The following is a 10,694-nucleotide window of genomic DNA, read 5'->3' on the forward strand; positions in this document are numbered from 1 at the left end:
ACCAAAGTATAAAGACAAAAAACAAATCAGAGGGTGCAAGGGCTGGGGGTATATGGAGGTTTTGACTATAAAAGAAATTGTTTGGGTGATGGACTCATTCTATATCTTGAATGTAGTGGTAGTTATACAACTTTAGGCTTTTATCCAAATTCATAGAACTGTCCACTAAAAAAACAGCAAATTGTTACACTAAAAAACAATAAACCACTGCAAAAAGATACAATAATTGAGACAGGGACTCTGTTGTACAGATTTTTTTCAATCCTCTAGTATACTCTCTTGAAAAAATACCAGGTGTTTCTGGCTCACGGTTACCCATAAGGGTGCAACCAAGCCAGACTGCAACCATCTCAAGACCCTACTTGAGCTTGAGGATCCACTTCCAAACTCACTCACAGGGGCACAGCATTGGTTCAGCAATGCATGGGCCCCTCACAACAGAGCTTCCCCTAGATTGAGTGATGAGAGAGAGAGAGAGAGCAGTGTCTTTTATAACATAGTCTCAGAAATAACATTCCATCATTTTTTTAATGTTTTTTTATTACATTATGTTAGTCACCATACAGTACATCCCTAGTTTCTGATGCAAGGTTCGATGATTCATTAGTTGTGTATAACACCCAGTGTCCATCATTTTTGCCATATTCTATTGGCCATGCCTGGTATAAGATAGAAAGGACTCCACAAGTTGTGCATATCAGGAGGTAGGGATTGTTGATGGCATCTTAGAGGCTGGCTATCATAGGCAGGGATCTCTGCATTTATTTTTTTTTTTTTTTTACCATGGAGAAATACACGGCTTTATTTTTATTTTTTTTTAATGATTTTTTATTATATTATGTTAGTCACCATACAGTACATCCCCGGTTTCCGATGTAAGGCTCAATGATTCATTAGTTGTGTATAACACCCAGTGCACCATGCAATACGTGCCCTCCTTACTACCCATCACCGGTCTATCCCATTCCCCCACCTCCCTCCCCTCTGAAGTCCTCAGTTTGTTTCTCATAGTCCATAGTCTCTCATGTTTCATTCCCCCTTCTGATTACCCCCCCTTTCTTTATCCCTTTCTTCCCCTACCGATCATCCTAGTTCTTATGTTCCATAGATGAGAGAAATCATATGATAGTTGTCTTTCTCTGCTTGACTTATTTCACTTATCATTATCTCCTCCAGTGCCGTCCATGTTGTAACAAATGTTGAGAACTCGTTCTTTCTGATAGCTGAGTAATATTCCATTGTATATATGGACCACAACTTCTTAATCCAGTCATCTGTTGAAGGGCATCTCGGCTCCTTCCACAATTTAGCTATTGTGGACATTGCTGCTATGAACATTGGGGTGCATATGGCCCTTCTCTTCACTACGTCTGTATCTTTGGGGTAAATACCCAGTAGTGCAATGGCTGGATCATAGGGTAGCTCAATTTTTAACTTTTTAAGGGACCTCCACACTGTTTTCCAGAGTGGCTGTACCAACTTGCATTCCCACCAACAATGTAGGAGGGGGATCTCTGCATTTATAAATAAATACAGGTATGCCAACCCATATTCAAGTTGTAACTTTATTGAATTGTAACAGATTATTTCATAGAACTTAGAGGAGTGGAAAACATTGATAAAGTGTTATTCCAACTAAGGAGAAACTCCTTTTTAGCAACATGAAAATTTCAGTTTAGTTATCTAGACTCAGAATCACAGTTTATTCTATATCTATTTTTACCTCTATATTTTAGATTTATTCAGCTGCTGAGTGTGAAAAAAGGCCTATTTAACATTATCACAGGTATGAGTAAATCTGAAAAACACTCTTTGAACTCATATATAGTAATTCTAGGAATAAGAAAATAGTTTATTAAGTTAGAAGATTAAGCCAACCTAATCAGATAAGTTTAATAATAAGTGTATATTTTAGCCACACATGCAGAAATTGTGTAAATTGACAAAAATGAAGGTGAATGTGTAGGCCAAGTAAACATTTTAAAAAAATCAAAGCCCTGTTTCCAACATAGTTTCACCATCTTTTTATCGAAGAGCATGCCATCTATACAACCACATTTCCTAAATCTCAAGGACAGGTTTTATAATTTTATTCATTTTTGCTACAGAATTGACTTTTTTCCAAAAAAATTATAAATGCTTTATAAATTTGTGGCAATTTTAAAAGTGAGGCTAAAATCATTAAAATATAATGAAATGTCTTCTAGCACCTTAAAAATTATTAATTATAATTATGATACTCTAGATTGTAATATATACATTTATTAAATGTCTTAGAAAAATAGCATGATAGTTTTATTTATTTCATCTGTAGATCACTAAAAAGAACTCATATTTAACCATTGAAGTCCAGCCCTTCAAAGCTTCTTAAAACAGATACATTTTGAGATGATTATGACCTTGTCTGGATGTTGCCATTACATTCTCGTTTTTATTATACTACTTGTTGGGCAGCCAGTTCACATATAACAACTTTCGTTTCTTTCCTTATGGAAATGAACTTTCACTCAAAGATGGAAAGGTATTAAAAGCACGAATGGTCTTCCACCATGTTTTGTTTGCCCTGTGTCCTATCCTCCTGCTTCGGTATCCAGTCCAAAAGGTCGTAGCTCCACAAGGAAGGCTGTTGTCACATAACTGTTTCAAGCTTATGAGAAGATCTTTTGCAGAGCAGCCCAGCCAGGCATTGTGTCCCTGGGCTTTCTAAAAAGCTTAGATAAAAAGTTTAGATAAAAACACAGTGGGTCTCAAAGGTCTCTATTGTGCTCTCCAAATTGGGGTTGATATAGCAGCTGTGTGGGTTTAAAGGGGCTTCATTTCCAGGTCCTCAAATTCCATATTATTCATGCCTAAATCTTATCTGCCTGAAAACCCATGCTTGATAAGGGCTCTGTGCCCAGTCTCTTTCCCAGTTTCTTATTCCCAGTCACCTTTACCCTACTTCATAAAATAAAGGCAAATCCGTCACTCATTTGGAATCCCCAGGGTACAAGTGCCTCCAGAGAAGCCACCTTGATCAAAGCAGTGGTCTGTGTTTCAGCTGCATAATTTCAAGAAAGAGGAGATAAAAATTCCCCCAAGTATTTCTGCTGATCAATTTACATTTTCAAGAATTAGAGACATGTATTGCAACTGAGTATTTTATATTTTCTTATACATTCATTAGGACTCATAAAATTTATAATTAACTATTTCATAAAGATGATTAGTTAAGGAAAATCTATATTCATTTTTTACTTGGATGCATTTAATTTCCTGCTTGTTCTCATTGGTCAACTACTTTCTACCAGTTTATTTTATCCTGTAACGTACTTCTCAGAAGTATATTAGCTTAACAAGAATGGTTTGTGGATTCTATGGTATACAGTCATTAATACATCTTTTGAAAGCCCTATGCATAAAAATAGCTAATAACTTATTTTTGCTGTCAATTCCACAGAATCCGGTCACATTCTAGCAATAAGTAATACATAACTATTGATATATGCACTAATTAAAAAGGGAAAAAGGAGATCCACATCATTAAGAGATACAATTCTAGTAACATTTCACTTATCATGCTTGATAATTATTAAATTTAACAACGCACTTATGTTATGTTCAATTGTATCTAATAACTGTGATGGTAACTTAAATCCAGAAGAAAATTTTAACACTCAGCTTTATCAACACAGGAGGCATATATTTTAAATTTCAACATACACATATTTTTTGTTGCAGAAAAGTATGATAAGATGATTAAATTTTTAAAACTTGCAAATATAAAGAACAAAATTCTGTGGGTAAAGTAAAATAGAAATTCAAATTCAAGGAGAAAGGAACAAAGTAAAATTTCCTAGTGTTAGAAAAGAGAGTGCTCATGTGTTTTTTTAATATATATTAAGATAAAATTGATGTATAACATTAGTTTCAGGTGTACAACATAATGATTTGATATAAGTATATATTACAAAATGAGCACCACAATAAATCTAGTTAACACCTGTTGCCACACATCATTATAAATTTTTTTCTTATGATGAGCACTTTTAAGATCTCTTCTCTTAACTTTTATACAATATAATCTCATTAACGATAGTTGTCAAGCTGTACATTACATTACCATGACTTATTTTAAAACTAGAAATTTGTCCCTTTTGATCACTTTTACTCATTTTGCCACTGCCCCTACTCGCCCATCTCCTACTTCCCACCCCCCACCTATGTCAACCAACATGTGTTCTATATCTTTGGGATCATTACAATATTTGTTTTTCTCTGATTTAGTTTGCTTAGCATAATGCCCTCAAGATCCATCCATGTTATCACTAATGACATATTCATATGTTTTTAAAAGTAATAAGTGCATATAAAATTGCTCTCATAATTATATTGTATACATCAAAGAGTGATGTAATAGGTTTTTGTTAAAATATCAATATTTACAATATGATTACATCCTTTGCTACTATTTAAATTTATGACAAAATTTTCAGATGTTAATATAAAAATGTGCGAGAAGTCACATCATTTTTCAAAACTATTTAAGGAGTATACAAACAAAAAAAGAAAAAAGAAAGGGAGGGAGAAAGAAAGAGAAAGAGAAAAAGAAAGAGAAAAGAAAGAAAGAAAGAAAGAAAGAAAGAAAGAAAGAAAGAAAGAAAGAAAGAAAGAAAGAAAGAGAAAGAAAGAGAAAGAAGGATGGGAGGGAAAAAAAGAGAGAGAGAGAATTATTACTCTAATTAAGTGAAATAAGTCAGTGGCTCCAGTATTCTGTTCCAAGATCTATTGTAAAATTGGGCATTTCTTTTCATTTCTTCATTTCTCTTCATTTTGCCAAATATAAAATAGGCATGATAATACTTTCCTTGTGGTCAGAGATGTGAGTAGAATTCTTACAAGAAAAGAAACCTATGGAATACTAAACCACGTTGTATGCTAAGTTACATGTAAACTGCTAACAACAACAAAATATGAGATAGGCAGGTGTTCATATTTCTTAATCTTCTATAATCTTGGCCCCTTCTTTTGAGCCAAGAGTTCTTAACAGAATTCTAGAAGTTTATAGATACATAGATTGCCTGGACCTCAAGTCCTGTTCTCATTACCAAGTGGTACTGACTACAGTTCCTTCTTTAAGGAAATGAAATATATTATTTTATTTGCACATTTAACAAAAATAGTGTTCAGCATTTCCTGTGGACCTAGCCTGTACTAAATCACTAGGCAGTGAAGTGGGATCACCTTATGTGGGAGTATAAACGGTGAAGGGTGGAGTGTAGGTACAACTAGGGATAAAAGAGATTAATGCAGTATCTTGGAACTCGGAGGCTGGAAGTGGATCTGGAAGTTCTGGAAAGACACCGAAAGTTTACACAGTTCTTAATCTCAGTCGCTCTTAAAGATATCCTCTAAGCCGTGAGGACAATTACAGAGATTGAATGAGAGAAGAAAATGTCAATTGAAATTTGGCATAAGTCAAAAATACAGTCTAGGCTTAAAGGTGATTATCTCTGAGCTTACCTTTACAACGCAGAAAATAATTTTAGTTATGTAGTAGAAGTAAAAGTAAAAATAGTTGAATGAAAAAACTTTCGGGGCTCCTGGGTGGCGCAGTCGCTAAGCGTCTGCCTTTGGCTCAGGGCATGATCCCGGCGTTACGGGATCGAGCCCCACATCAGGCTCCTCCACTGTGAGCCTGCTTCTTCCTCTCCCACTCCCACTGCTTGTGTTCCCTCTCTCGCAGGCTGTCTCTATCTCTGTCAAATAAATAAATAAAATCTTTTAAAAAAAAGAAAAGAAAAAAGAAAAAACTTTCAACAACTCTTCCAACAATAGCCTTTATCAGAAGGTTATATTCCAAGCCCAGAATTAAATTAAGACGATGTAGTTACATGATTGTGATTGCTTAATGGCACCAGTGTTCTCCACAATTTGGATGTAACAACTAATCCAGCTAAGAATGAGAACATCTTTGCTTCTGAAGGGAATGCTTTGCATCCTTCAAGGGTGGCAGGGAAGGGTAGGGCAGGGAAGACGTAAAGGTTGAGAACACCTGTGATGAGTCTTTGGACAACGTCACTAATTTTTGGCACCTCCAGCAGAGGGCAGGCAGGTATAGGGAAAAGAGGGGAAACCCATTTCTCAATTTCATTTACAGGCAGTCCTTTGTACAATAATGCAGCACCATAAAAATGGCCATGAAAGCTGAAACTGCAAAGCACTCTTTTTTTTCCATTTAAATTGTTTTAATGTTTCTTCACAAATGGTGAGAAATACTAAAGTACAGACAAGGAGTAATCATAATGTTGTGGGTTTTCCTATTTCCTTGTGCAAGTAGATATGGATCATGGGTTGTCCGGTTCTCTTGTTCATCTTAACAACTCCACACTGCTTAAAGAAGTCTGCCAGATCATCTAGAGTCCCATTGTCATTTCAGTCTTGCACATAAATTGCACTGTTGTTAGAGTCTTCATCTCGATCTACAGATGGGCCTAGATCAAGATCCGGTCCTTCGTCCATGGGTCCATCAGGCTTATTGAAGCCACTTCGCTCTCCAGCACCCATTCCACTGCATCTTCCTCCCCACTCACCTCTGCTCATGCCTCCTCCAATCAAATCCCCATCTTCCTCTGCCCTGTTTATCAGGGCCACTCATGCTCTGGTTCTCTCCTGATATGGAAAATCTTTCAGACTCCTGCCCATAAACACCCATGCTATGGGGTAGTCCTGTCAGAATGAACTCTGCTGCCCTTAGCTGCTGCTCTGTTGGATATATTGACTTGGAGCCTGGCTGTAGGATTCAGTTTGGGGGTGGTGGAGAGGGTTGGAGGGTGATAATTAGTGGGTGGCTGCTGCCCATAGCTGCTTTGTTGACCATAGCCTCTTTGCTGTCCATAGCTGTTCTGCTGCCCATAGGTGTTCTGCTGAGAGTAACTGTTCTGATCATAACTAGTTGTTCAGCTATGTAGAGGAATAGCTGATAGGAAGATAAGATGGTGGTGCCGTGACTGGCTGCATGGATAGCCCCCAAGTACCTGGGGATAACTGTAGTTACTCTGTCCATATCCTAGGCTGGGCTGGTTGTAAGCCCCTGTGCTAGACTGAGGTTGACTAGTCTCAGCAGGTTGTTACCATCCTGCAGTCTTGCAGGTGCAGTGGCTGCTGGCTGCTGCCCATAGGCTGGGTAAACAGGCTGAGTGCCATATGCAGACTGAGCTGCATAGGAGACCTGGATAGTAGTGACTGTAGCAGTGGTTGTATCATAAGCACCAGTGCCATACCCCTGGACAGGCTGACTATACACCTGGGGTGGGGGAGCAGTTGGAGTCTGTCCAGCTGGGGTGGAGGAGCAGGAGTCTGTCCATAAGAGGTTGCAAGGTGGTCAGCCCATAGGTCTCAATGGTCTGAGCCTGGGTATAGCTGATATCTGTGGGCTGTCCATAGGTTCCATAACTTTTCTGCCCATGTGCCCGGGTGGTCTGTGCATATCCTTGAGTGATTTGGGTGGTGTATGCACTGTAGTCCTTCTGGGCTGCAGCTTGGCTGTAGGTACTGTAATCCATGGACGCCATTTTTGTTCCTTCTTTCTTGTTCTCTCAACGTCCATCTCCCTCTGGCTTTCCCTCTAGGTCCCGCAATCTGCAACGCCGTCTTAAAGCTGAAATTATGATTGTTCTATGACCTTTAAAATTTTTGTCAAAACATTAAAACTCTTACTGTTAGTTATAAACATATGGGGAAATGAAATAATAGTAAAATTAGTACTATATGACACATTATAATTTAAAACATTAGAAACATTGAGTTAAAGTGTTTTGTTATCAAGAGTACTTTTAAGCATGAGAGAGACTATGGACTCTGAGAAACAAACTGAGGGCTTCAGAAGGGAGGGGGGAGGGGGAATGGGATAGGCAGGTGATGGGTAGTAAGGAGGGCACGTATTGCATGGTGCACTGGGTGTTATACGCAACTAATGAATCATCGAACTTTACATCAAAAAAAATAAATAAATAAAAATAAATTTAAAAAACAGTACTTTGAACAATGCTTGCCTCGCTGTTGTAGAACTTACAGTAGGAAACAAGCATCTTTTCTGTGTCTTGGCTAATTTCTAAATTTAGAACAGTTTCTAATATGTTATCCTTTGCACTTTCAATGTCAGTATCTTCAAGAGTTCCTTTACCAACAGCTCTTAGGGACTCATGTACTCTGGAAGGATACATCACACGCTGTTTCAACAACTAGTCTCGCCTCAGGTACCAAACCAGTGACCCCCAAATATGCACGAATTTACAGATCTTCACCAGTCCCTACCCAGACCCCCTGCTAACTTCTATCTAAACCACCCCATGACTAACTTCTTTGCAACTGACCTTGTGCCACCCAATTACTCAAGCCCTTAAGGAACTCATTTGACTGAATTCATTTGGACAGTTGCCACCTGCCCAATGAATTTCTATCAAACTCTGCTTTGAAATTTTTTTGAATCAAAATATATTATCAGTTTTCTATCAAGAAAACTTTTTGTAGGGACTTTGATGCACAATTATGGATAGAAACCTCAGAAGAAATGGCTGGCAGACCAGAAAATGCTTGTGTCTGGGGAGCAGATATTAGGAGTTGAGGGAGGATGGAACAAACAACTGATTTTTTTTGTTGTAAGCCATGACTTTTTGAATTATGTGCATCTATTACATTGTTACAAATGAAAATTAAAAAGGAAAATTCTTTAAAAGTACATTTATTTCCTCTGAAATAAAGCAACAATATTCAGTTAAACTTGGCGAATGTTTCTGGAACATCTATTACGTGCCCAGTGCTGTGCTAGGCCACAGGAAAACAAACCCGACCTGCCTGCAAACAGGTCACAGACACCGGAATTCCTCCCAGATAATCTGCATGGTCTTGTGGAATGAGAATCCAGTGCATTGCTTTTAACTTTCACAATCAGAGTATTAAAAACTTCAGACAAGGTCTATATTTGAAATCAGGTATCTTAGAAAAAATATGAAAGATCCCATTGTCTATTTGCAGGAATTGAGGGTTATTCCCAAGCCCACATTTATTCATAGTTCAGATTCACTAGGAAGCTCTGATTTTACTCAGTTGAGGTCTCCTGATAATTACTCTCTTGAAAGTAAGTTTTCCATGCCATTTATTAAGTCCTTGGTATGCTCATCTCTTGCAAATTTTTATTCTGTCATAGAAAATGGTACATTTATCTTGCCATAAAAAATTGCATAATTAAATTTCTAGCCACCCAATTGCAACAACCAGAAATGAAAGATTTGTTGTTATGGCTACTATAATTCTTTATTGTTTATTGAATACCAATAAATTCCAGGGATATGAGACATATACTAATGTATAATGGCTTTTGAAATGTGTTCCTAAAATATTAAGGGATGCATTCCTTACTTAAAAGGCAAAATCTCTAGAGAAGGTTTTGAGTCAAGGCATTCTTTTTAAATCTCTCCCCAAATCGCATCTCTTTTTAGCACCAGCTCTTCCTATTCAGCAATTCTCACCCTGGTCACGTATTAGAATCCTCTGGGAGCTGCTAAAAGAAAAAAGAGAGAGAGACAAACAAAAAAACAGTCCCTAGAGCCCACCGCTAAGAAATTTTGATTTCCTGGGTCATGGGAGGAACCTGGTCACATGTGACGTCTAATATGTCTAGGGTGGGGGCAAGGGTGGCAGAGAAAGGCAAACCATAAAACACTCTTAACTGCACAGAACCAACTGAGGGTTGCTGGAGGGGTGGTGGGCAGGTGGATGGGTTAAATGAGTAATGGGTATTAAGGAGGGTACTTGTAGTGATGAACACTGGGTGTTATATGTAACTGATGAATCACTAAATTCTGCTCCTGAAACTACTATTACTCTGTATGTTAACTAACTGAAATTTAAATAAAAACTTGAAACAAAAACTTAAATAAATAAAAATAAGTACAGTAAAGGGAAAAAATGTTCACAGATGGTTATAATGTGCAGTCAGGGTTGAGAACCATCACCTAAAACAGTGGACCTCCAAGTGTGGTCCTTGGACTAGCAGCATCAGCATCACCTGGGAACTTGTTGCCTCTATAAATCCTGAAGCCTACCCCACCCCAGTGAATCCCAAATTCTGGGGGAGGAGCTGCTAACCTGTATTTTAACAAGCTCTCCAGGTGATTCTGAGGCTCACTGAAGTTCAAACTTAAAAGAATATTTAAAAAGGAATTATCAGGAGAATGGCATTAGGGAATCAGGGAGAATGGAACCAGATGGGCTCTCTTCCTGGGGTGTAGGAAGCTCTGTCATAGTCTAGGTGCAAGAGCAGGACTTGCTGATGAAGAGTCTTTTTATATAATAAGTTTACCCAGGATTCATCATACTTTGGTGAAATGAGTCACACTAGCAAACTAGCCCAAACTTACCTTATATTTTTTTGCATGAAATGAGCCAGATTCTTTGGCTAGAAAAGAAGGGAAGTGATTGGAATTCTGGTAAGCATGAAAATTTGGAGCTCTAAATGTTTGGTAGAACAAAGTTGGGGGGGGTACTGAGGCACACCATCCTGTAGATGCACATAAACAGAATGAAAAATTAAATTGGCTGGTTTTAGAAAATAATTTCATGTAGCTCTCTAAGGGAGACCCTGATGACTTTTTTCCTTATCGTAAAAGTTACACAGTAGATGGGGAGTCCCTTGAGGCAACCATAGGATTGTA

General features: G+C 37.9%; 1 pseudogene; it reads right to left on the bottom strand.

The window, feature by feature from the left end:
- Positions 1–6,279: 6,279 nt before the first annotated feature.
- LOC103659893 lies at positions 6,280–7,553 on the bottom strand (annotated as a pseudogene).
- Positions 7,554–10,694: the final 3,141 nt, after the last annotated feature.

The sequence above is a fragment of the Ursus maritimus genome, unplaced genomic scaffold (assembly GCF_017311325.1).
Source record: "Ursus maritimus isolate PB19 unplaced genomic scaffold, ASM1731132v1 scaffold_1, whole genome shotgun sequence".
Classification (NCBI taxonomy): Eukaryota; Metazoa; Chordata; class Mammalia; order Carnivora; family Ursidae; genus Ursus; species Ursus maritimus.